Source organism: Meriones unguiculatus, chromosome 19, assembly GCF_030254825.1.
Source record: "Meriones unguiculatus strain TT.TT164.6M chromosome 19, Bangor_MerUng_6.1, whole genome shotgun sequence".
NCBI lineage: Eukaryota > Metazoa > Chordata > Mammalia > Rodentia > Muridae > Meriones > Meriones unguiculatus.
Window position 1 is genome coordinate 60,788,473 of NC_083366.1, and position 25,243 is coordinate 60,813,715.

Here is a 25,243-nt window from a genome sequence, read left to right on the forward strand (position 1 = left end):
GTCCTACTCGCATTCTCCATCTGGCACAATCACTTCCTAATTCACAGCGGTGCATGACACCCTCCTGGAAACCTGGACTCTTGAAAATCAGGCCAAATTCAGCCAGACTGCATTAAAAGTTCTGGTGCTGAGGATGTGGCTCAGTAGGTAGAAGGCTTGCCTAGCATTCCTAAAACCCTGGTTTGATCCCCATCATTGTATACCAGAACAATGCCCCCCCAAATACACACCCCAAAAGACTTGGGGGGTAAAGGCAATTTCATCAGAAATTCACAATCATCCCCAGTTACACAAGAAATTCAAGTCCAGCCTGGGCTACATGAGACTGCAGCTCAAATAATATAGATAAGTCAATAAAGCAAAATAAACTTCTGCCCCTCAGCTAGGAGAAAAATCCCTGCGCCCTTACCTGTAACAAGCACCATGTTTGTAGCCCAAATGCCAGTCTTTCTGACAAATCTAGACTAAGCAGTCTGCCCCATAAACCACCTTTTTTTTTTTTTTTTAAACCAAAGCTCAAGCAAGTAAGATGAAAAGGTACCTAGGGGTAGGGGCTATTGGCAGAGAGGCTTGGTTGGCACCACCACTATTTTTGCAGATTTGGCTATTGTAACAGGTTGTTAATCCCAGACTTCAAGTAGTTAACCTAGGAAAGACAGCATATCAGCATTCTTTAGGAGGTTAAGTACCCTGGCAGCCTAGTAAGAGGGAACATTAAGTGCGGAAGTGAGATAGCCGCTTGTGATAAGAGGAAGGGTATGAATATATCAGTAAGAACACAGGCCAGACTTTCTGAGAAAGCAGTCTTTGTCCTGATGGTTTCTACAGCATTAATTTCCTGAAATACTGTGCTGGGAGTGACTCATGGATATGGTTAGGAGGTTCCTGTTCAATAGTACGCTTAAGGGAACCATGAGCAAATAAAGCCAATTAGGGTTGCTATGATAAGGTTTCTGAGATCATACTATCATCATCATCATCATCATCATTGTTGTTGTTATTATTATACATCACTGGAGATTGAACCAGGACCTATGCATGCTCAGTAAGTATTCTACTATGGAGTGATATACATGCCAGCCCCATCATTTTGTTTATGTGTGGGTTCCTATATGTGCAGGTACAAGTGTGCTCGTGTGTGCTTGTGTGTGCATGCATGTGTATGTGTGTGTGTGTGTGTGTGTGTGTATGTGAGACAGAGAGAGATAGAGTTTGGAGGCCAGAGGAAAATTTGGCCAACCAACTTGATTTCCAAGATAGGGTCTCTCTATGGCCTGGAACATGCCAAGTGGGGCTGCCTGGCCAGGCGGTGAAGGCTAGGAATCCACCTACCTTTGCCTCCCTGGGGCCAGCATTCTAGGTATAGATCACAACACCTAGTTTTTTTTCACACCAGTCCTGGGGGATCAAACCAGGTCCTCATGCTTGTAAGGCAGGCTATTATAACAGAGCCATCTCCTCAGCCCTGTCTGTCTTTTAAAATATGTAAGTAATGTTTGTATTGCTTTACATGCCAGGCCAACTGAGTTGTGAAATGTCTGTGCCCGCATACCCAAGGAATGGCGAACGACGGTGCAATGACTATCACACGGGTCCCATTTCCTCCCACAAGGCACGCTTCTCTTTCTGTAATGTCCCTTTTCTCCATCCAGCTCCCATTCGTACAGGGGACGCCCGGGCTGACGGCATTTTGGTTTTGGCAAGGAACTTGGAGAAAACTTGGCATCCTGGTTACTAGAAGCTAAGTTACACAGGAAGGAGAAATCCTACATTGGAAGGCCCTCTCCCGCAAATGAGAACTACTCCTCGGACAGTGTCAGAGATCGGTCTCCTAGTGGGAGCCTGTTCTCTACAAAACCACTGGCTGTGACTCCTTGCTTGGGAGACACAAAGCAGGCAACATTACTTCAGCTCATTGTCTTTTTGCTCACCAAATCAAATGAGGCATTTTAAGGAAGAGTCACATGGGGGGGTCTAATTATTTTTCTCTAGTGGGATCCTATTTAGTATGCTTGCATAAGCAACGCTGAGGAGCCCTCTCACCTCCCTGGCTTATGATCCCCAGAAAACTGGACATCCTTGGGCAGATTCAGCCACTGTACAACATTTCAGAAAAGCCTCGTCATTGCTTTAACTCATGTCTTCACCCCACACTGAAGACCAGTCCCTGGAAAACACAGACTCCATTTACGTGATGAGTTCAAAGATATTAATGTCATTTTCAGAAGCGCTAGAACTGGTCTGTTCATGTTGGGATTCCCAGGTGGCAGACATGACATGGGCATTATTATTTGTGTCTTGGGAGACCCCTGGAACAAGAGTGGTTTAGTGAGTCCAGTTAGGACTCAAAGCTTTTAACATCATGGTAGAGGGGGAAATCTGTCTTACTTTCCTTGACCTGAGTCTCACACATCCAAGGAGAACCAGACTGTTATTGTTATTGTGGAGAAGAGCTTGACTGCACTGAGGCTTTTATTTCTATGTACATATTTCTCTCCTGAGACAAGTTCATTTCCTAATACACAGCGGAATCAAAGATGAGGTAACATAAGGTTTTTATTTCCCACACGAAACCATCATAAAAGCCTGCGCTTCCTTAATGTTTTAAGATCTTGTAAAGATTATCCTGTGATTTCTTGCTCTCTTGGGCATTCAGTTTTGACCAACATAACACTGTTTAGGGAAAGTATATTACCTTGAAACCATCTCCATTAGGTTTCACATATTTATAAAAATCACCTAGCAGTACTACTTATTTTTCTTTAAGAAAGAAAATAAGTTTACCTAGTAATTATTTTTGAGAGTAGGACTTTTCACAGTCACAAGTACTAGATGCCACTATAAATAAAAAAGGTATTTTTAAAGATTGCTTTCAAAAGCAACTCAGTCGGTGGCTAAGTTGCATGATGCATAAAAATGTACTCAACGCAGGCATGGTTGAAAAAAAAAATCTTAGTGATACAGTTGAGCTGACCCTAATTGCAGGAGGCAGTAACAAACTTGGGGATGAAGAAAGGAATGGTCCTCGTGGCTTGGAAGGAAAGTTCTCCTAACAGTATCAAACACAGACTCAAAGTGAACCGTGCCTCCAACAATTCAGATGAGCATCAAGACGGTACACTCTGGAATGTGGTTTGGATGACCCTCAGAGAAGTTCAAAAGATTAAAGAGTCTGGCTTCATGGATAAAGGCCACAATTAAATTGCTTCATATGAAAGTACAACAAAGGGATGCTTCTAAAACAAATACATATGGTTTCAAACATGTATATATGATTAAGTAGTTAAAGTATAAGGAGTATTATTTAAGTTAAATTGTGTGTGTATGTGTGTGTGTGTGTGTGTGTGTGTCTGTCTGTCTGTCTGTCTGTGTGTGGTGTGCATGCCTGCATGAAAGTGTGTGCACATGAGTGCAAGTGTCTGTGGAGACCAGAGAGGGCATCAAATCCCCTGGAGCTGGAATTACAGGTGGTTGCAAGCTGCCCAAGGTTGGTGAAAGGTCCTTTGCAAGAACAGTATGAGCTCTTAATTGGTGGGCCATCTCTCCAGCCCCATCGACATCTACTTTTTTTGGGGGGAGGGGAGGTAACAGAGCCTGTGTAATGGAGCCCTGGCTGTCCTGAACTTGCTTTGAAGGCTAGGCTGACTTCAAATTCATAGAGATATTACTGCCTCTGCCTCCTGAGTCTAACTTAATTTTTTTTTGAAAGGGAATCTCTTCCTAGCTGGAGCTTACCAGGCAGGATACTTCACAGACTGAGCTAATAACACAGACACAATATGAGACACGCTCTCCTGTAAAGCAGCTGCATAATTATGGGCAGATATGGAGAAGCCCAAAAGTCCTCAGAGGGCACCATGGACAGCTGGTCTCTAGAGAACATCAACCTGTGAATAAAACCTTGACCTTGACCTCCACAATTCAAACAGAAGACACTATGCCTACGAGTTTTAAGGGCAGCCACCTCATGTTCTCAACTTCTCTAAGTTAGGCTGGGGACTCACAACTAAAACACAAACAAACTCCTTTATGTTTTATATCAACAGATATTTCAGGGAGGGACCTTACACCACGGTATGCACAGGAGCAGGGGCTGACGATAATTCTTTCAGCGTGCTCCATTCTGATCATTCAGATGTCTGCAGCCTTCGTCATCCTTCCTTCCTCCTCATCCAGCTAGAGCCCACAGGGTTGAGGCTTCTGCAACCTCCTCCAGACAGCCTGGTAGTGTTCTCTTAGATTCAAATAGACAGTGCACCTGGCATAGAAAGGATAGATAGCCCCCTCAGGAAGGAGGAGAAATAGACTCCATGTTGGAAAGAACTGAGAACAGGAGTAAGTCTAGTTGAATCAGTACAAAGAGACTGATGCTCAGTTTGAAGGCATAACACTCTTTTAGTGGTTGCCTTAGCAACCAGGTGACTTGCCAGATAGGTTGGCTTCCTCTGTACCTAAGCAGATAATGTCGAGGTTCTAATCCCACCCTGCCCACATAGTTGTCCTTACCCAGCATCCTAATCTTTGCAATCTTCCCAGGGTTTAACAATGAGGTAGAACAATCTTAGGTAGCCAGGTGCCAAGCTGACTGCCCTCATCTTAGCCTCACTATAGGGATCTTTAAAGCCAAATCTTCTCTTCCCCATAAAACATCATGTCTGAGGTTCTGTAAATAACCCTGCCAGAAGACACGCCACTTGCTCCCATGCCTTGGAGTTACAGAGTTTACTATAATCACAGAAATGGATGTGAAAACGGACAGCTCTCAGATCACCCCTCAACCCAAAGAAAGTAATGCACTTCCAATGGAAAGCAAAGCCATTATGTTGTCTCCAGTACTATCCCCAAACAGGAAATCTACACTCCCAAGGTAATGCTGACATACCACTTTTTCAAATACTAAATGAAAAACAAATAAACAGAACAGGTGTGTCCAACCCCTAAACACTTAGGAGATTCTCTTTAAAAATTTTGGAAGATGAGCCTCTTTGTCTTCCAACCCATCAAAAAGCAAAAAGAAACAGAATGGGCTGGGTGGTGCTTAGCTGGCCCTCTGGTCTCATTTTACAGAGAGCTTAGCCCACAGATTTGGATGCTGAGAGCAATAAGCAGTCCTTCATCTCCTCCTGCCTCCTGACTGAGAAGAGGCAGAGTAAGAAGCAGCATACTATACCTGAAAGGCAGTGAGGGGGGGCATTAAATTCTCGGTCACCCTCACCCTCTGACCAGGACCAGACAAACAGCACCCCCTAAGAATTTGGGAGTGGCTGTGGTGACAATGACCTTCTTGCATTCAAGTTTTTTTTGTTGTTGTTGTTTTGTTTTATTTTTTGATCAAGGATTACACAGAAAGACGTGGGTGAATGAACCCCAGAACTCATCTTTGAAGCAAAAGGCTTTTTTTGTTTTTAGTTTTTATAGAGACATTTTTCATTTTTTTATTAGTTACAGTTTATTCACTTTGTATCCGAGCTGTAGCATCCTCCCCATCCCTTCCCAATCTCACACTCCCTCCCTCTTCTTCTATGCTCCTCCCCAGTCCAATGATAGGGGAGGTCCTCCTCCCCATCCATCTGACCACAGTCTCTTAGGTCTCATCAGGACTGGCTTCTTTGTCTTCCTCTCTGGCCTGGTAAGGCTGCTCCCCCTCAGGTGGAGCAGATCAAAGAGCCAGCCCATAAGTTCATGTCAGAGATGGTCCTTGGTCCTATTATTGGGGAACCCTCTTGGATACTGAGCTGCCTTGGGCTACTTCTGTGCAAGGGTTCTAGGATATCTCCATGCATGGTCCTTGTTTGGAGTGGCAGTCTCAGAAAAGACTCCTATGCCCAGATTTTTTTGTTCTATTGCTCCCCTCGTGGAGCTCCTGTTCCCTTCAGGTCTTTCTATTTCCCCCTCCTTTCAAAAGATTTCCTGCACTCTGCCCAAAGTTTGGCTATGCATCTCAGCATATGTTTTGATAACCTGCTGGACGGAGTAGAAGCTGGAAACAATCCAGATGTCTCTCAGTTGAGGAAGGGATACAGAAATTGTGGTTCATTTACACAATGGAATACTACTCAGCAATTAAAAACAAAGAAATCATGAAATTTGCAGGCAAATGGTGGGTTCTAGAAAAGATAATCTTGAAAGAGATATCCCAGAAGCAGAAAGACACACATGGTATATACTCACTTATAAGTGGATATTAGACATAGGATAATCATACTAAAATCTGTACACCTAAGGAAGCAAATCATAAAGGAGGACCCTGGGTAAGATGCTCCATCTTCATTCAGAAAGACAAACGAGACGGACAAAGAAAGAGGGAGAAAACAGGGAACGGGAGAGGAGTCTACCACAGAGGGCCTCTGAAAGGCTTTCTAAGGGAAGTATTTGCTGGTTTCCTTTCTTTTAGAACAGGTTCTCCGAAGTTTGGGCAATGGCTGGGAAAACATTTGGAGCATACAGAATTTCTTCATATGCTCCTGAGTTAAGAAGACGCATGAAACACCCAGTGGCCTGTTTATCCTTATTAAAGAGGAGATGTTCCCTCAAACAAAATCTGTCAGGACAGAGATTCGTGTTCATGCTAATAGGAAGTGATCAAAATCCCATGATTCTTTCGTTTACTCCAAACCCTATTCCAGCTTTCATTTCTAGGTAAAGTACAATAAAAGGGTGTTGCTGTCACACGAGACTCAAAATGTTTAACGTCTCTAGTACTAGAGAGAACCTATAGGGAAGGGGGAAGAGGACATTAAAGCTGACTTCTGCCTCTTTCCTTCCATACAATACATAACAATCTATAAATAGATTCCTCTGTCTGTTCAAATATACACCTCCTCCCCCGGAAAATGTAGAGGCTTCTGAACATCTTGTTGTTTCGAAGGAATATTACTCACACTCATACACATACACACACACACACACACACACACACACACAAGTTGTTTCACAGAGGCTTCTGAACACCTTGCTGTTTGAAAGAAATTACTTACACACACACACACACACACACACACACACACACACACACACACACCATACATGGTTTGATCCTAATCCTTGGGAAGTTTAGAAGAAAGGGTAAGTGAAAAGACTGTGCATGAGACCTGCCGTGGTCCAAGAGTGTCTCCAGATTCTTCTAGAGAAGCCTCAAGTACAAGCAACACTGTTATTAACATAATCTAAAAAAACTAAAAAGCCACCTCACTGATATTTGACTGCTGTTCTCTCCTGTCCCCAGCTTTCCCTTGTTTCTTGTGTTCAAACAGCTACCTCATTTTGGTCACTCCCTACCTCTTAGCAGCCTTCTTGCTCTGTAGCAGTTTTCAGTGCCTCATTTTGTCAGCCATCTCAGGTTCCTGGGCTCTGAGACACCGAGACCAAGACTCTGTTGATGTACTTTGCCTGGAAACGAGAGCTGGAATGCTTTCGTTTATGTGACATATGATAGAACCATGTATCATTTATATGATATAATCACATATCACCAACCTGCCAAAAAGTCTCCCATTCACAGCAATTTCCAAGTCAGGACTCTCTCTACCTTCCTGCGTTGTCCCCTCCAAACAGGGGGAGGCAGAGAAGGAATAACACCCTTTCCATCACTATTTCCCATAGAGCAAAAATGAATAAGCACATTGTCCTAGTCTCAAGATGTGTAAAAACAAACAAGCAATCTCAGGTCCCAAGACTACCTTCTACTCCCAACTTCACACACCAATTGCAAGCCATAGGTAATTTAACTTGTGCTACTGACAAACCATCTATAATTGGGGTTCTTCTACCCGCTCCTTGTGTTTGATGGGCTGGCTCAGAGAATTTGAGGAGGTAATTATCTAGTTTATCACTTTTTTTCATGTATTCACGTGCTGCGTGAGTACATGTATACGAATATTCACGTGCGTGGGTGGACTTGTGCGTCTCTGTGGACGTTGATGCTGGTGGTTCTCCTTGATTGCTTGTCACTTGATTCACCGAGGCAGGCTCTTGACTGCGCTCACAGAGAAAACCAGTGCACCCTGCCCGTTTGCTCTGAGGATCTGCTGTCTCAGCCCTTTGAGCACTGAGCCATCTTCTAAATCTATCTATCTATCTATCTATCTATCTATCTATCTATCTATCTATCTATCTATCTACCTACCTACCTACCTACCTATCTATCATATTTTAAATGAAGGATAGTACAAAAGGCTCAATGAATTAGTTTAGCACTGCCTACCCTCAGGTCCCCAGGATACATGCGCACATGTCAGATGCCCTGTTGATGGGGGAGATGGTGCAGCATGAATGGAATCATGGGAGCACTCTGGACAACTTAACCTCACTGAATTGTTTCTGAAATGAGGATGATTTCTACCTCATTCAGAAGTCGCAAAGCTAGAAAGAAAAGCTGAGACCACACAACACAAGGGGTTGAGCCTTGGACTATTGAGACATTGACGTGACCAAGTAGAGAGTGTGGAAAGCTAGTCCTTTATGAAGAGCTTAACTTCCAAGTAACTTGGGTTAAATTTTCCCATATCCTTATGATCAACTAGTCACCATGGCTAATCAACCAAACTTAGTCTTGCAATGTATATAATTGCTTTTACTTTTACTAAATATCTTTGAGCTAGGCCTCATTTTTACCAATTTCACAACTGTTATGATTCTTTCAGAAATGAGTGTCAATTCACGCTTATATTCATCCATTCTGTCACCTGACCCATAGCTCTTGAGTATCTACTGTGTGCCAGAAGACAGGACCAGGACACAGTGAGCTGTCTCAAAGTTGAAACTCAGTGCTTGGAACAGAGCAGGTGACAGGTGAACTTTCCACGCTATACCTTCGAAGCATTTAATTGTGCAAGCAAGTCTCCAGTTTTCTTCCCTTTCCTTGTGATCATGAAGTGGGGCTGTCAAAGGTCAGGAGAAAAATCACGGAGCTGTGCCTGGAGGGCAGTCATCTAGGAAAAACACCACTGAAGTGACTTGATATGGGGGAAGCCACCAGGAGTTTAGGATTGACTGTTTCTGACACAAAACTGTTTCCTTCCCTGACTAATACAATAGCTTCCATTTGCTCTATTATCATGCGTTTGGCAATGAATCTGTGAATAATACCCAGTGACGCTTCTGCAGCCGACTACCTTTTATTCCTTTTCATGTCTTTAATATTGCCTGTAATCACGCCTTCCCTCTTCACCCAGGCTAGGGTGTCTTGAAGGCTGTGACCTTGCCTCTGACTTCCAGAGTTCTCTTTACCCTCCAACTCTCCTGCTTTCCCTTAATTTCTCCCCAAGTGAGCTTCGCACATACTAACAGCCTTTTGTTTACTTGGCACCGTTTCAAATACTGAGATACAGTAGACAATCAGATGGGTAAGGCTTTTGTGTCCGCTGGGTAGAATAGACTAACAGGCCCCCTGAACAAAACCCGTAAAAAAAAAAAAAAAAAACAAAACAATGATGAGACAGGGAGAAGGCAGTAGGAGGGCAGGGGTAAAGTGTACCTAGGGCAGAACAGCACCTACCTCTGTCTTTTAAGCTTCGCTGGCCCTTTGCTCTGCCTTTTTCTCCTCCAAGGGTTGAAAGTCAGCTATCCAGCTGGGGCTGGAACCAAGTGTGGCCCCAGCTGTCTCTAGATGGAAAGCAGATTCCACTGGGGAGTAGTGATCAATGCAAACTTTGACCTCTTCCTTCTTCCCAAAGACAGGGCTCTACAGACTCAAAATGGCCCCAGTTATGAATCCTCAGGGCTGCACTAAGGAAGAAGGCACCAGGGAGGTGCTAAGTCCCTTTGGCTCTCACTCTGTAACTGTTATTAGTAGCATAAAAATTCTGGCTTCCACCTGCATTCTGCCTTTTGTCTTATTTCCATTGGCTCAGAACTTGGGAAGAGAACTCTTACAACTCTTTTAAGATAAAAGTTTTCATATGAAAACTTACTCCTTCCCCAACAGACCTCAAAACTAAATTAGAAATCACTACCCTAATCTATCAAACCTGTCACTTTCATGAAACCCCCTTCAAATCTCTGATTTAATGGTTCTAAAGACAACTGCTAGACTGAGAAGTTTGGCCCCAAAGGCAAATGCTGTGACAGTGAGTGTTGGGGGAGGAGTGGAGAAAAAAGTTTATCTTTATGCCAGTATGAAACACAGTACAGAGTCCACACTCAATATCCACAATGTGAAGAGGTGAAAGTGGAGTTTTTGGACACTCCTAATTTATGACTTTATAGCTACATTTAAAAACATACACCAAGAATTTCTTAAATGTGTTTTTTCTTTAAAAATATTTAAAAAAATGTTTGAATATATTTATACACATACATCACAATCCTTGGGAGACAGGAGGAGAATACGACATCATCAGGAACAAATAATATGTCATAGGTGCTACTCACCAGGCTCAATCCTGGGCATTGAAGAAATTTAGAAAGAAAGTGTGTGGAGGCTGGGGAGGAAGAGATTCTCACTTCCAATACCAAAAGGCTTCCTTTCTGTCTAGGAAGAGGCTTAGACCTCCACCCAAAGAAATATCAATCAGAAGAAGAAATGCAGGCTAGATGTCAAATGCATGGCAGAGATTTTTAAAAAATGCTTCCAGAGGTTAGGTATGGTGGCACCTGGCTGTCCTCCTAACCCTTGGGAGGCTGACACAGGACATCCTCAAGTTTAAAGATAAACTGTGCTACCACAGCAGTAGCAATTATCCACTAGACAGACTCTAGAATTACTTGGTAGATGGACCTTTGGGTTCACATATGGAGATTTTCTTGGTTATATTAATTGATGTGGGAAGACCCATCTCTACTGTGGACAGGACTAGGTCCTTGGTAGGGGATCCTGGATTGTATAAAATCAGTTGTTCTCAACCTTCCTCATGCTGTGAACTTTTAATACCTCATGTCATGGTGACCCTCAGCCATAAAATTATTTTCATTGCTACTTCATAACTGTAATTCTGCTCCTGTTGTGAACTGTGATGTAAATATCTGAAACGCAGCATATCTGATAGGCAAAAGGGTAGTTCAGCCTCTTGAAGGGATGGTGTCCCACAGGTTGAGAACCACGGTAAAAAATGGAGGATGCCAGCTGAGTCTCAGAATGCATTCACTGACTTCTTCTCTTCCTGATGCAGACATGTGACCAGCTGACTCAAGCACATGGTAACACGACTTTCCTGCCATGATGGACTCTATTTTGACCTGTGAGCTAAAACAAACCCTTTCTTCTTTAGGCTGCTTTTGCCCAATATTTTATCACTGTGATGGGAAAAGGAACTATGTCAGTTACACATTGTATCTCAGAGCAGCTTGGGCTATAGTATGAGACCCTGTGACTTTCAGAGTTTAGAGGGGAAAGTATCAGTTTAACCCCGAGTGTTTCCAATGGATGTGGAAGACAGAGAAGATCAGAGACATTCAAAGACTCCAAGGGCAGGGCAGCGATGAAAGTTCAGTTAGGATCTGTGCCCCTGGCAGAAGCTTCTGGGAGGAGAGAAATGGGTGCCATTATTTCTTTGTGTAGCCCTCCTGTACCCATCACATAGGTCCACAGCATGGGACACAGCTCTCTGCCTCCCTGGATCTTACATGGCTTCCTGCCTGCCTTCCAGCCAAGAGGAACTGACGGCAATATGCAGGGATCTCTGTTCTTGCCATGTCATTATGATCCCGCTATCCTGCCATGGAGACAGAGGCAAAGCACAAATTACCTAGTTGTTCTCAAGTGCTAACGTTGGGAGGTTCTCAGCTCTGCTGATGAGTGATACCAAGGCATTGCCTTCCTCCTCACCCAGGTCCAGGCTGGGTACGAACACAGCCAAGTGTTAATAGCAGGGTTAGATAACAAGGATGACAAAGTACAGGTTCCCCACATTATCAAAGGCCTCAGGAAGGGAAAAGGCAGAGGGAGATAGGCAGGAAAATGAAAGGGACATTATGGCAGTCCTAGGTCTGCCTGGGAGGCAGAGGCTGCTGCAAGCATTATATTTTTTCTCCGGCTGCACAGACATGTTGCTATGGAAGCAAATACGTGCGACTGCCATTTGGCCTCTAGCAAATAAAATCTCAGGGCTGGCAAGAGCACTCCCCTGGATTTCCCTTAAAGGGATACCATCTATGGCAAGTGCCATTATAACTAAAGTGGAGCATTGGTCCAGGGCCCTAGCCCTCTCTACAGCAAGATACAGCACCCAGCCACTCCTGATTTACATGGTGAAGGTGTAAGGAGGGCTGGTCCCGAGCCATTGGAACTGTCACTTTTCGTTTGTGGTTCTGGGGGATTGCATAGGCCCAGTAAACACCATACCACCGAGCTACTCTACAGTGTCATTCTCTTCTTCTGGAACTAGAAATCTCTCCAAGCCCCACAAAAGCCATCATGGCTTTAGTCTGAATTCACTTTGCATCTGCTCGATCAAAGAACAAGCAGCTTATGATAGTTTACATAATTAATCGCTCTTGAATGCCAAAACCACACTACTGACGACTTCAGCACAGAACCAAGTCATTACAGCTGTACAACATGAGCGCTGGGGCTCCTGCTTGCCTCTTTCCACAGCTGCTTGTTTGGGTTTTGGTCTTAGGTCCTTGCCTTCAATTTAAGTTTTTACCCAAAGAATAACAGTGTAGTCACAGAGTTTGCCATTTCCCCTCTTAGCTGTCTTTTAAGTTCAGTCAAAAATCCCGATTCTGGATCTTGCAGAGGATACCACACCTTCATGTCCATATATTACATATATATGGATATGTGTGCATTATGTATTTATGTATGTACATGTGAATTTTTTCACATGTATTGATTTTCAACATGACAAGATTTGGAGTCAACTAGGAGACACGCCTCTGAATGTATCTGGGAGTACATTTCCAGAAAGGTTTAAGAGATGAGGGAAGACCCACCCAGAATATACACGGCACTGTTTAATATGCCGGGTTCCCAGACTAAATAGAAAGGAAAGAGTGAGCTGAGCAATGGTATTCATTGCTCTCTACTTACTGGCTATAAGTATGATCTAACCAGATGCCTCATGCTGACTCCTTACTGCAAAAATAAGATGTGCTGACCAGTCTCAGCATGGGACAACACAACATTGCAAGAGCAGTGATTTTTCAAAAGAGCAAAAAGAAGATATTCAATTGTGTAGCTATTTAGTTTGAGTTGAAATATCCGCCCTCCCTAACGAGGAGGGAAGCTCAAGTAGCTCAGGAAGCTCACTAAACTTACAGGATTCACAGGCGCCTTCATGACATGATATAAGCAGAGATGAGAGGCTGCTCAGGTAGTTCTCTACTACCTGCAAACTGGGCAGGGCGCTCCAAGAAGAAAGCTTTTCTGTTGTCACCCATGCTGGGGTGGCTTTTTGGTGATATAGATGCTAGACTTACCCACGTTCTGCTGAGTATCCCCTTCTTTACCTTTCTTTAACCCAGCAAACTCACTGGTCCACTAAGCTGCATTTGAGTGGATTCATTTCTTTGCTACGTCATTACTGCCTTCTCTAAGATGAAGAGATATTTGTTTACATATTCCTAGGCAGAGTCATGTAACATACGCCCATGCCAACAAGATTCACATCAGATGGTTTCTGGGAGCATCTGCTTTTTCAACCCTTCTTGGTAGTATGACAACATGAAGCCAAATAGACTACTTTTGCATTTACCTTAGGACATCAGGCCACTATTATTATTACCTTATTAGTACTTTTTTCAGTTGAATTATATAAGTAAATCTTAGAAATACTCTGTGGGTTAAAAACAATCATCCCTCCACGGGACCACCCAGCTAACAGTCAAATGTTCTCACCCTGCTGGCTCTGCTGCTATCTATGATGTCACAGGTCCTTTGGAGCCCACTGGGTTGCAGCTATCTCCTCCGCACACAGGGACTTCCCCAGATAGCCTGGGAGGTCCCACCGGCTGCTCATAACTAATTGCTCTTTCTCATGGCACTCATGAGACACAGCCATGTGAACTAGACAGAGTGTCTCCCCTTGCCCACAGCCTTATCTCTGTGCAGCAGTCACTGAGGGGAAGACATTTTTACTGTTGACCTCCCTGCAAGATGGGCAAGGTGACAGCAGTCACGTGGGCAGCTCATGAGAGGAGACGTGGGGACAGCAAGACACAGCAGAGGAAAAGCTCTGAGCAAAACCACTGTCTCTAGAAGAGACCCAGGGAAATGAGGTAGAAGGCAGAAAAAGCGTCTTGACACCAAGCTTGAGTAGACCTCCTGAGCTTGCCTGCTATCAAATGCTTCATCCTGGAGCCTCATAGTACCAAACACCATTTTGACAGGGACAGCAAAAACAAAACAAAACCAAACCAAAAAAACAGACTTAAAAGCTCACTCACCCTTTGCCAACAGCAGGTTGGTTTCTTCTCAAGAAGAAAGTTTTGGTCTATTTTCTTTGGAAAACTGAAAGAGCAGAAAAAAAAAAAAAGATTAGAAAACAATTGGCAGCCCATTTGCTGAAGAGGCACAGGTTAGGAGGCCTGAGGAGGGCAAGGACTTTAGTGGTTAGTAGATACATATGGTGATATGAGACTGATGGCATGGATTTTAGATACCTTCCAACAATCAATATACACAAAATCATGCCATACATGGGTTATTTAGCATGGGTTATATGACGCTTATGACAAGGCATATGCATTGTTGTATGTAGAAAATATTTTTAGGTGGGTCTTTTAAAACTTCCCGCTTGCTTCATTCTCTTCATTTTGTTCTTTCCCCAAGTGCCACACTTTTGAGTCCTGAGCCACACCCATCTGTATTAGGCTTAAAAGGGAACACAGACTGAGCAAGAAGTGATGGAGGCCTCCTTTTAAGCCCACTGAGTAACATTATGCAGAGGCCACTATGTCTCAGGTGCTGACTGGTCCAACCAGCTGTGAGAAAGAACTGAGGTGATTTGAGTGTTTGGCCAGAGGAAGGCTGAATGATGGAGGCAGATGAGCAGTGAAGGCAGAAGAGTTCCCGCTCCATTCAAGACTGGAGTTTTTTGAAAAGTCGCTTGGGACTTTGAACTGGCCTCTGTGGGTCTAGGATGGATGTGAATCAAAGCTATCCTGGCTGGATTCATGTCGTCCCTGAATCTCGCGTCCATCCTACCCTCTTCCTGCCCACTTCTTAAGACTTGGCAGATGGTAAGAAAGGCCAGGAGGCTGTGTGGAGAATTTTTTGCTGAGGGAACCCCGCCAGCCTGAAGGTAGGTTCCCAGATTTGGACAGCATGCTGGAGAGAAGGCTATGCATGTTCAAGGGGCACCCACCACACAGCGCTGTCACTCAGTCCCAGACCGCGCCATCTAAGATATAATTTCGGCTGTGGAGAGGAACAAGGCCTAATTGAAAAGATGGCCAGGGAGAGTATAAGCAGTGGACTCCAGGACAGCCCGGCAGCACCTCTGACAAGACTTTTAAAAGCATGCTGTAATTCACTCACACAGGAAGAGGCCTTTTTATCCTAACGGTAGACGAGATGTCTACAAGGACCAAGATAACAAAGTTCTGAGTTGGTCCAAGTGTGCTGCTCAGCTCTGCCGCCCATAGCTGAGTGATTCCAGCCATGGGAACCCTCTGAGCTTTCCTCGTTTGCATAAAGGCAGTGATCCTACCAGCTGCTGCATGCCTCTCTGTGAGTCTTATGCAGCAAAGGAAAGTAGAAGAGACAATAAAAAGAACTGCCTTGATTACCCTTTGGTTCATCATAGTTATGTGTCTGTAACAGGAGGAGAGCTGTTGAGAGATTTTTAGAATCTGTCTGGATGCAGGTACCTGCACTGCATTGACCTCCCAACTACCCCAATCTGATAAGACAAATGAGAACAAAATAATATTGTTTACTGTAGAACAATTACTTGATATAGATGGGGAGGGGGAACCCAAGTAACAGAAATCAGAAAAAGTTCCACTCAGAACCAGCATAAATATTTTCACTCACACTCTAGTTTCTTTTCTACACGTATGGGTACACACAAGCCTTTGAAATTGAAATAAACTCCATACATACATATATAATTCAGTTTAACATATTTTAGGGTATTCATATCACTTTTGCCAACTGATGTTTTATAGCTGATATAGCCCAGGCTAGCTTTGGACTGGGTACTTAGACAAGAATGACCTTGAATTTAAGATCCTTCTGCCTCCACCTCTATAGTGCCACAGGCCACCACGCCCAGCTTATTTAGTTCTAGAGATCAATTTCAGGGCTTCCAGCATGCTAGGCAAGATTCTACCAAGTGAAGGACACTTCTAGCTTTATATCAGAAAAAAAAAAATAATTTAAAGGACTGAAAGAGTCTCGCTTTGGAAGAATGAGGCAAAAAATATTTACTTGTTGAACATATAGAATCCGCCCAAGTATTCACATTTATCAGAAATGACTGCACAGCACTGTAGCATGTGTCTTCTCTCTCTCTCCTCTGTTTTTCAAGAGTGGGAAAGGCAGATTGCATAAATATAGTAAGTTTTAACCGCAAAAAAATTTTTGTTTGGGTTTGAGTGGGTGAGCTCAGAAGAATACAGGCTGGCACATATACCATGGGGAACGAAATCACAGCCCCCAACTTCCAGCGAGCAGCTAGAAGATGTTGACAGGGGACGAGAGATGACAGGCAAAGGGAATGCTTATGAAAAGTTGGAAGTCGTATGTCTAACGTTAAGCGAACGTCCCTGTCTATCACCCAAGCATGGCAGAGCGACTTCATGGTACAGGGAGAAGCGAACTGAAATCTGCAGAGTTCATTCATATTAAGTCACATTATTTGGAGTTCAAAACCTAAGAAGGGGAAAAAAGGCTTCGGGAGGTGCCGCACTAAGGTATCAGACATGGGACTGTTTGTACAATGCGAGCGTTTCTGGGCTAATTTCTTTCTCAGAAAGAATAGTTGAGTTGATAAAACATATATGAGGTGGTTACGTGAGTCAAAGGCCACATGATCGCCCTGGTTACCGAGGCTGTGCCACAACGCTGGTCAGTCATGCTTCAGACAAAGGCCTTTTGACAGAGGTTGAGGGAGCAAGTACAGGCCCACAGCTGCCCAAGGATGTGGAGCCATTTCCTCCAAACGCAGTCTTCTTAAAGTATTCCTGACACCGTCACTACCTGCAGGCAAGACTGGGGGTGGGGGACTTACAGAGAGAAGCGGGGAATACAGGGGTACACTGAGACCCCGAAAACTCTGGAGAAGCATGCAAATGAGAAACCAACTTTCATTGGTGAAACCAGAGTCCATGGGGGATGACGCAAGAGCCAATGGCCTGAAGGCCTCTGACAGATGTGTGATGGATGGATCATCCGTACTGGATAGGTCTAAGAAATCCCTAGGGCTCGAGTGAGTCCTGTCACGGTGTTCCTGCGAGCACATTTCCAGGAAGGGTTAACCTGGGGGAGAAGACACATCCTGAGTGTGGATGACACCATCCTGTGAGCTTGGGTCCTGGGCTGAATGAAAGGGGAGAAACAGAAATCAGCTGAGCACCCAGCTTCTCCCTCTCTGCTTCTAGGTCCAACCTCACACTCCTGCAGCTCCATCCAAGCGCCCTCCGCCTGCCGTCCCTACCAGCCTTCCCAGCCACAATGGCTGAACTCTCAGACCTGAGCCGGTGTAAGCCCTTCTCCCTTATTCTGGTTCTTGTTGGGTGTCTGATCACAGCGAACAGAAAAGTGAGCAATAGAAGGTCTTCCCTCAGCCTTTCACCCAGTTCAGCTGATGCAGCAATTCATGGTAGTGGAGCCCTCAAGAGACCTCTCCACTTGTACTTTGACCAAAATGACGAGATAAGGGCACAGATGCTGAACTGTGCCCTGGTCAGAACCCCCACAAGCCTCTTTCTGGCAGTGCCCGCCAGGACTTAATGCGGCATGGAGAGTGATCTGAGTTGCTTGCACAGATCTTAGATGGGTGCAGTCCAGGAGCTGGTGCTATCTCTCTAGCCATGAGCTTCTAATAGGGATGAGGATTAGCTTTGCTCAGTTTACTTTCTCAGGGACAGGGTAGCAGATGGTCAGGTCCCATCGTGCATTCGTTATGTAGTAACCCTTTTGTGCAGTCAGTGTTGAATCGCATAGAGAGACTGAAGTTTTTGCCTTCAAAGTGCTCTTCAAATGTTTTAACTGGTACACAAGATGGGACAGAACACATTCCGTCTCTGCAGACGCAGCCAGGTAAAAAAGTGTGATCTAGAACCCGGGACACTCAGCCAGTTCTGTGTCTCTGCCCTTGTTGGGAAACTGCTGGTGCCATGAGTTCTACAGCTGCAGTGGGGGCTGCTGCCCTTTGGAACCATTGTACTCGGGACCTTAAATGTCCTTAAAACCTCTTGGGTTGAAGGGTCAGTCCCCAGGGTGAGAGTGCTGTGAGGTGATACAGCCAAAAGAGGCAGGGATGAGGAAAAAAAAAAAAAAAAACAAAAGGCCCTTAGGTCACTGGCATGTACCTCAGGAAATGGCTCCAGGACCCTCCACACCCTCCTCCCTTCTTTGCTCCTTGGCTGTGAGCTTAGCAGATCAGCTCATCCTTGTGCTCCCATTGTGAGGCTTTGTGTTGCCAGGGGTCCAAAAGAAGGGAGTGATTGATCATGGATTGAAACATCCAAAACTATGAGCCAGCCTATCCCTTTTCTCTTTGTAAGTTGATCTTCTCGTATGTGCAGTACAGAGACAGGAAGATGACGTAGTATCTCATATCGTCTGAGCGAGCATCAGATTCCTTACTATCGGCCATTACTATTTAGTGAGCAGCTGATTTCTGCTGACACAATTTGGCTGCCCATTCTAGCCCAAACTCTCTCTACTAGTTCCATTGCAAGAAAGGAGCAAAGCAGGGCTCTAGAAAAGTGGCGTATCTGGACCGCATAACACATGAGGGACAAAGCTAAGGTTGTCATTTTCACAACTAAAGGGAAAATCTGAGCTCCCAGCTCCCTCCTTATCTTGTTTTTGAATAGTCAAGTCTCCACACAGTAGCATTCTGTCAGACACAAAAAGAGCCAGCTGCCACTAAGTCGGCAGACAGTCCTCTTTTCAGGTAATTGTTTTTGAGGGTAAGCAAACAAGAGTGGCTCAGTACTTACCCACAGTGCTCAGCGAAGAGTCTCCCCTTAGCAGCCCAGTGGGTGCTAGGCAAGCTCTTCAGGCAGAACAACACAACGGGGCCCAAAGTGCTGACAGTTGCATCGACACAAAATGTAGCCCTGGCAAGTGAGTCTAACAATTACTGTGCATCACTCTGATTATGAGCCACAAGCATGCAATCAACAGCGGAGAGACGGTCCTAAATGGTCTCCATCAGCATTTTACTTCAGTTATCAAAGCGCGGCAGAGGACCGCACTTTCATCTGACCTAAGCGCAATGCTAATGACCCAAACACATAGGAACTCTAACAGTTGGAGAACACTGGCCATGGTGGTGGGGGCTGCTGGGTAAAATGGGTGGATTTTAGTTCATTTAATTCTTTATTACCTCAGGGTAAATAAATATTATTCGTTTCTCATCTAACAGATCCATTCATACAGGCAACCCGGTTTCAACTGAGGAAAGATTTAAATCAGCTTTACAGATTCCCTAGCCTGTATGACATGCATGTTCTCAGACTTTGATATCCCACGCTAAATTTTTGTGACTCTTCCCTTAAATCATGGTCCGGCTATGATAGCCTGAGGTTTATAGGATTTTTCTCTATATTTCCATTTCCTCGGCACTCAATGCCTGGCCTTTATGGTGCATACTGAACAACCTGCAGGGGGGAATGCATTTTCACGGCACCATAAATAAAGAGCTGCGTTCTTCCTGAAGCCAAAGATGACTTCAGGTAAGAGAAGGCATTAGCATCTCGCAGAGACTTTCAAATTATGAAACTTGTCTACAACTGGAAAGATGACGCTAAATATATGATGGCATTTACAGGAGATCTTTTTCAAGGAAGTCTCTCTCTCTGTCTCTCCATCTCTCTGTTTCTCTCTTACCCCCCCCCCAAGATACAATTGCTGTTGTGCTGACTACAGAAGCCTATTTTCAAAGGCTTCCATTCCACCATCACTCTATTTCCAATGCTACTGTTTAAAACTCAAGCTGGAAATGGTATTTCAGGAGCATTTTCTTCTTAAGTAACTTAACAGTCACTATATATCTAGTCAGATCTGGAAGAGAAATACTAATTATTATACCATCATCCAAGGTCAAGTGTGATTCGCTACTCCTGACATCATCTTCGTGCTCAAAAAAGTTCTAGAAGTTGGAGTATTATGTTAGGCCAGGGGTACTGAAGATGTATTATTTGGTGACACATATTTTGCAAAGAGGAGACTGAGACAGGGCATCATGTAGCCTAGCTCACTAATGGCAACAGAGGCTAGCCTTGAACTCCTGATCCTGCTGTCCTCAACCCCCTAATTCTGAGGTTGCAGGTAGGGAGCACCACCGGGAACGCATACATATGCGTGTACACACGATTTTATTCTGCATTTCATTTAACATAAAGGACACTCTTGATTTCGCCCTTCAACCTCTTTCTCCCTAGAGCAGAGAGAAGGGTGACTGCTGCTACTATGCCATCGTCAGGCTGGTTAATGGATAAATGTTTGGCCAATGTTTATTAATTAGCAGAAGCCTCCAGGAACCAGGCACTGAGCTCCGTAGAGCTTAGGACTCTGTTCAGACCCTTCAATTGTGTTTCTTGCGTGGGTGGATCTTAGCTCTTACACTCACCACATTCAACAATGCATCACCACCTCCCCAGACAACAAACATCTCAGCTGAAGGCACGCTCGAAGCAGTCTGCTTCTTGTGTAAATCCCATACATGCGCTTACTTAATCTACGTTCTTACCTGGTCTTAGTTATTCGAGGACCTTTCCGGCTTCTTTGGTCATTAATTGGTTGATTTTTTTTTTAAAAAAGTCTTAGTTAGCCTATATTATACATAATAATGGATTTCAATATGGCATTTTCATACATGTATATAATCTACTTTGAGCCTATTCATATCCTGGTTGTCCTCTCTTGCCCCCTTCTCCTCCCACCAATCCCTACCCTTTTTTAGGTAAGTAAAAAAGTAAACTTTAATTTACTTGTTTATTTTGGTGACCTGTGAATACCATTGGTGTTACTTACAGAAGCATGGATTTTGTTTGTTGCTTTCCACATGTCATGTAGTGTCTCTTCCTATAGCCCAAGCTGGCCTGGAACGTACCCCATAGCCCAGGCTGACGTCACCCTTGCATCAATGTTTTAGCTTTGATCTCCCGAATACTGAGCTTATGGCCTGAGCCACCATGCCTGGCCATTGTTTGTTTGTTTGTTTATCATGCATTTGTTTTGTTTTGCTTTGCCTTTTTCCAAGCAGGGTCTCACCAAGCAGTCCTGACTGGCTAAGAACTGACTAGGTAAACCAGGTTCTGGGCCTCCCATCCCTGCTGCTGAGAGCTGAGATCACAGAAATGTGCCATCATGGCAGGCTGGGCCTCTGTTTTTGAGGAGGGGGAAGGTTCAAGACAGGGTTTCTCTGTGTAACCTTGGCTGTCCTGGGCTTACTTTGTAGACCAGGCTGGCCTGGAACTCACAGAGTTCCACCTGCCTCTGCCTCTCAGAGTGCTGGGATCATGGGTATGCACCACCATGCCTGGCTCCTTTTTGGTTTTAATGCAAAGACTTTCTTTGAGCTAGAAGCTAGGAACAGGATATAGGAAAGGCAAGCCCTTCAGATTTCATCATCAGGCTGTTATCAGGCTCTTATAAAAGTCAGCATGTAGGGCTGGGGAAACAGCCCATTTTAGAGCACTTCTCGGGATGTAGAGGGTGCTGGGTTTAATCCCCTTTACCACAACACAAAGATCTGGCTTATTCAGGTCATTGCAAGTGTGCACCATTCCTGGGTTTAGATGATTGGCAAGCTTATTAGTACCCACAAAAGCTAAAGCTGTCTCAACTGTTTCCTTGCTATTCAACCCAGCAAATTATTGGCCTTGCCAACTGCCAGAGGATACAAGTGTTGAATTCTGCCAATGTGATGCCATCCAGGGTGAAAGCCAACTCAGCTTTAGAGAAGGGCTCCCATGCACAAGGAATTGTATATCAGGATGATTTCATAACCAGTGTCCAAATAGGACACAGTCAAAAAAGATACTTGTGATTTGGAGAGTAATATATATATATAGGTATTCATCAATCATATCAAATGCTAAGTGTTGACTGTAGCCTACTGAGTCCCTAATAAGCATCCTTATCTATCCCTTCCCATCTTCCACGACACCCTTTACCTGCCACCCACTGGAAGTCCATCCTCTGAAGCCTTCCACCTCTTCCAGCATGGATGAGGCCAGCTGGGACATCAGAAATGCTGTCAGAGAGTCCAAAGCTCTTCCCAAAGCTGCTGTGTTGATACAGATTAAGGGGATGGCTCACTGTGCCTTGCAAGCCTCATTCTGAACAAGGGTTTCATAGGTACCTTTGTGTCTCCTTGTTTACTTCTCTTGTGGTAAACATCTTTCATTTTTATCTCTTCCCAGGATAATGAAGAAAGGAAAGGAGGGATAGAGCAGTAAGAGGGGGGAATGGAGGAAGGGAGGGGGGAAGGAGTGAGAAGAGAGGGAGAGAAAGAGAGAGAGGGAGGGAGAGAGGGAGGAAAAAGAAGAGAAGAGCAAAGAGAAGAGAAGAGCAAAGAGAAGAGAAGAGCAAAGAGAAGAGAAGAGAAGAGAAGAGAAGAGAAGAGAAGAGAAGAGAAGAGAAGAGAAGAGAAGAGAAGAGAAGAGAAGAGAAGAGAAGAGAAGAGAAGAGAAAAAACAGGCCACTAGCTCCAAGGTCCAAGCATTTCACTCTGAACTCCACACTGACAATAATATTATACGGTCATGGAAATTTAGAGGAAAATTGGAATCTAATGAGAAAAGATAAGAGAGGAGCACAGATCAAGGGACTCCTGAAAATCAGCCCCAAATAGGACCACCAAGACCTATGGGTTCTCTGAGCTTATTAATACAAACCACCTCCCACCCGGGGCCATGTAAAGTGACTGCAGTCATTTCTTTAAAACTATTAATCACCCTCACACTGATGTACCTCTAAACAAGGGCATTCTGTAACCAGGGATCTGGCTTTATGGTGTTGTCACCTGATAGGCCTCAAGGTCAGCAGCTAGAGTAACTTGATAGGAATGACCTCACCCACCCACTATAGCACAGCGGTGTCACTGATCGATAAAGGAGCCCTTTGCAGCATCAACCAAGCCTTCCGCAGGGAGTTTCCAGCACAGAAACAAATTATACCCTTAAAGGCAGATGACACACGGAGGCAGAAGGATGCTTTCTGCAAAGTGACTTCTTTGTTCTGTGTGAGGGGTGCCAATCCAACTCCAGAAAGGAAGAGCAGAGAATCCATGTGAGGGGAGCGTGGTGGGAGGGGACTCGCTTCTCTCTACCTGCTGGGGGGTTGATCCTCAATACAGCAGGAGCCAGCTGTGGTGGGGCACCCCCACTCCTGTAATCCTAGCATGTGGGGGGCGAAGACAGGAGGATCAGAAGTTAAAGGGAACCTCTGGCTGCCCAGTGAGTTTGAAGCCAATCCCGGGATACATTAGACTCTGTCTCAGACAAAGGAAAAAAAAAATATATATATATATATGCACATACATATACATATATGGAAACTCAAATGACTGCCATGCTGAGCACTTAGAAACAGACCCCCATTTTAAAACTTGCCCCAGAGCATTGACCTCCATCATAAAGCAGGGAAAAAGTCAGCAACAATAATGTATACTGTAAAGTGCTTCCCATATGGTAGAACCTATTCAATGAACAAATGAGAATTGGCTTAGCCTTTCCAACACTCTAGGGAAACAGACAGCATTTTTAATGTCCATTAAACAGCCAGGAACACCAAGGTACTGAGGGTTAAGGGCGATATACCCGAAGAAGGTGCACGGAGGAGGACGGAGTTGTTGTCAAACCCAAGAGTCCAGACACACAATTATTAAGTTCTCTGGTTAACAGCTGCCACTACACTGATGGTGATATATATTTTTGTCTATGGCTTTTTACGTCAGCTTGAAAGAACCACTCTGCATGTGTAATCTCTCTCACAATGGAGGCTTCTGCAGAGATCCACGTGTGCGTGCCTGTGTGATGGAGCAATGATGCAGCAAGGAGCTGCTGCTAATTCATCCTTAAGTCATCCCATAAGACAGACCCGGGAGCCCCAGACCAGCCTCATTTTCAGATAAAGGAGATGAGGGTTGAGGAAATCACGTGACTCACCCAAGGTCATGCTGCTCTGCACACAAGCTCTCCCACAGCATACCAGTGGTTTTCAAAAATGCAAAACCCATGGCATTTTTTTCTTTTAAAAAATCCTTTATATAACTGTTACATACACCAGAGCTAAATAAGCAGCTGCTCTCAGAGTCTGAGGGAGCCTGAAGCCCAAAGGCTTATGGGGGAGGGAGGGAAAGGATTTGTATAAAGTCATTGGGGACTGTGACAGCATCCTAGATGCTTCTAGGACCTCTTATCCATGGCAATGAGAAATGGCGGGATGGCCTTGACCCCAGCTCCTGAGACCAAAAGAGAGGGGTAACCTGTTACTGTCCTCGCGTCCCACTGACTGACACCTGCCACCCTACGTAAACATACAGCAGCCCTCTGGTCTGGCTCAGGCATTCATAGCACCTGCTCTTCTAGCCTCCCCGCTCCAGCATTTCTGTCTCTTTCTCAGGATTTATTCTCTGTCTGTTCTTTTCCAGTCCTGAGGACTTTTCCTATTGACCTCCAGAAACCCACAGCCTTTGGTGACTTGAGTTCTCATCAGCAGCTGGGGCAGAGGTCAAGGGGTGCATGATTCTTTATCAGGACTGGACACCTTGAAGCAAATCTGAGCTCCTTTCAAGGAAGGACAGGAAAGCAGATGGGAAAGAGGGAGGCGTTCTGTGAGATGAACCCGCCTCAGAGACTGCGGACTCCCAGCAGGCACAAAGCGATTGCAGATTATCAGAGAGGTGGGGACTCACTCCCGGATTCTCCAGCCAGTCTCCTTGCTTAACCAAGGAAGGAAACTGGGTCCTACCCAGAACAAGTGCCCAGAAAAAAAGCTAGTTACACAGTGGCTGACACTAAAGGTTCCTGACATCTTACTAGTGAGCATCTAAAACTCCAAGAAGAATGAGAGTGTGAACCACAGGGGGAACCAAAGAAGGTTCTGGTGATGTCAAGTGATATGAGGCAGTCAAATACTCTGATTGAAACTGAAGTTGTACATGCTTCTATGTAAAAC

At 44.6% G+C, this 25,243-nt stretch overlaps 1 protein-coding gene across 5 annotated transcripts in view; it reads right to left on the bottom strand.

Moving 5' to 3' along the window:
* Atxn1 (ataxin 1) overlaps positions 1 to 25,243 on the bottom strand; it is a 399,758-nt gene that overhangs the window by 163,667 nt on the left and 210,848 nt on the right. For all 5 annotated transcript variants that reach the window (XM_060372972.1, XM_060372974.1, XM_060372975.1 and 2 more), the window contains one exon: positions 14,326 to 14,389. The gene's annotated coding sequence lies outside the window, so the exon portion shown is untranslated. The remainder of the gene's footprint in view (positions 1 to 14,325; positions 14,390 to 25,243) is intronic.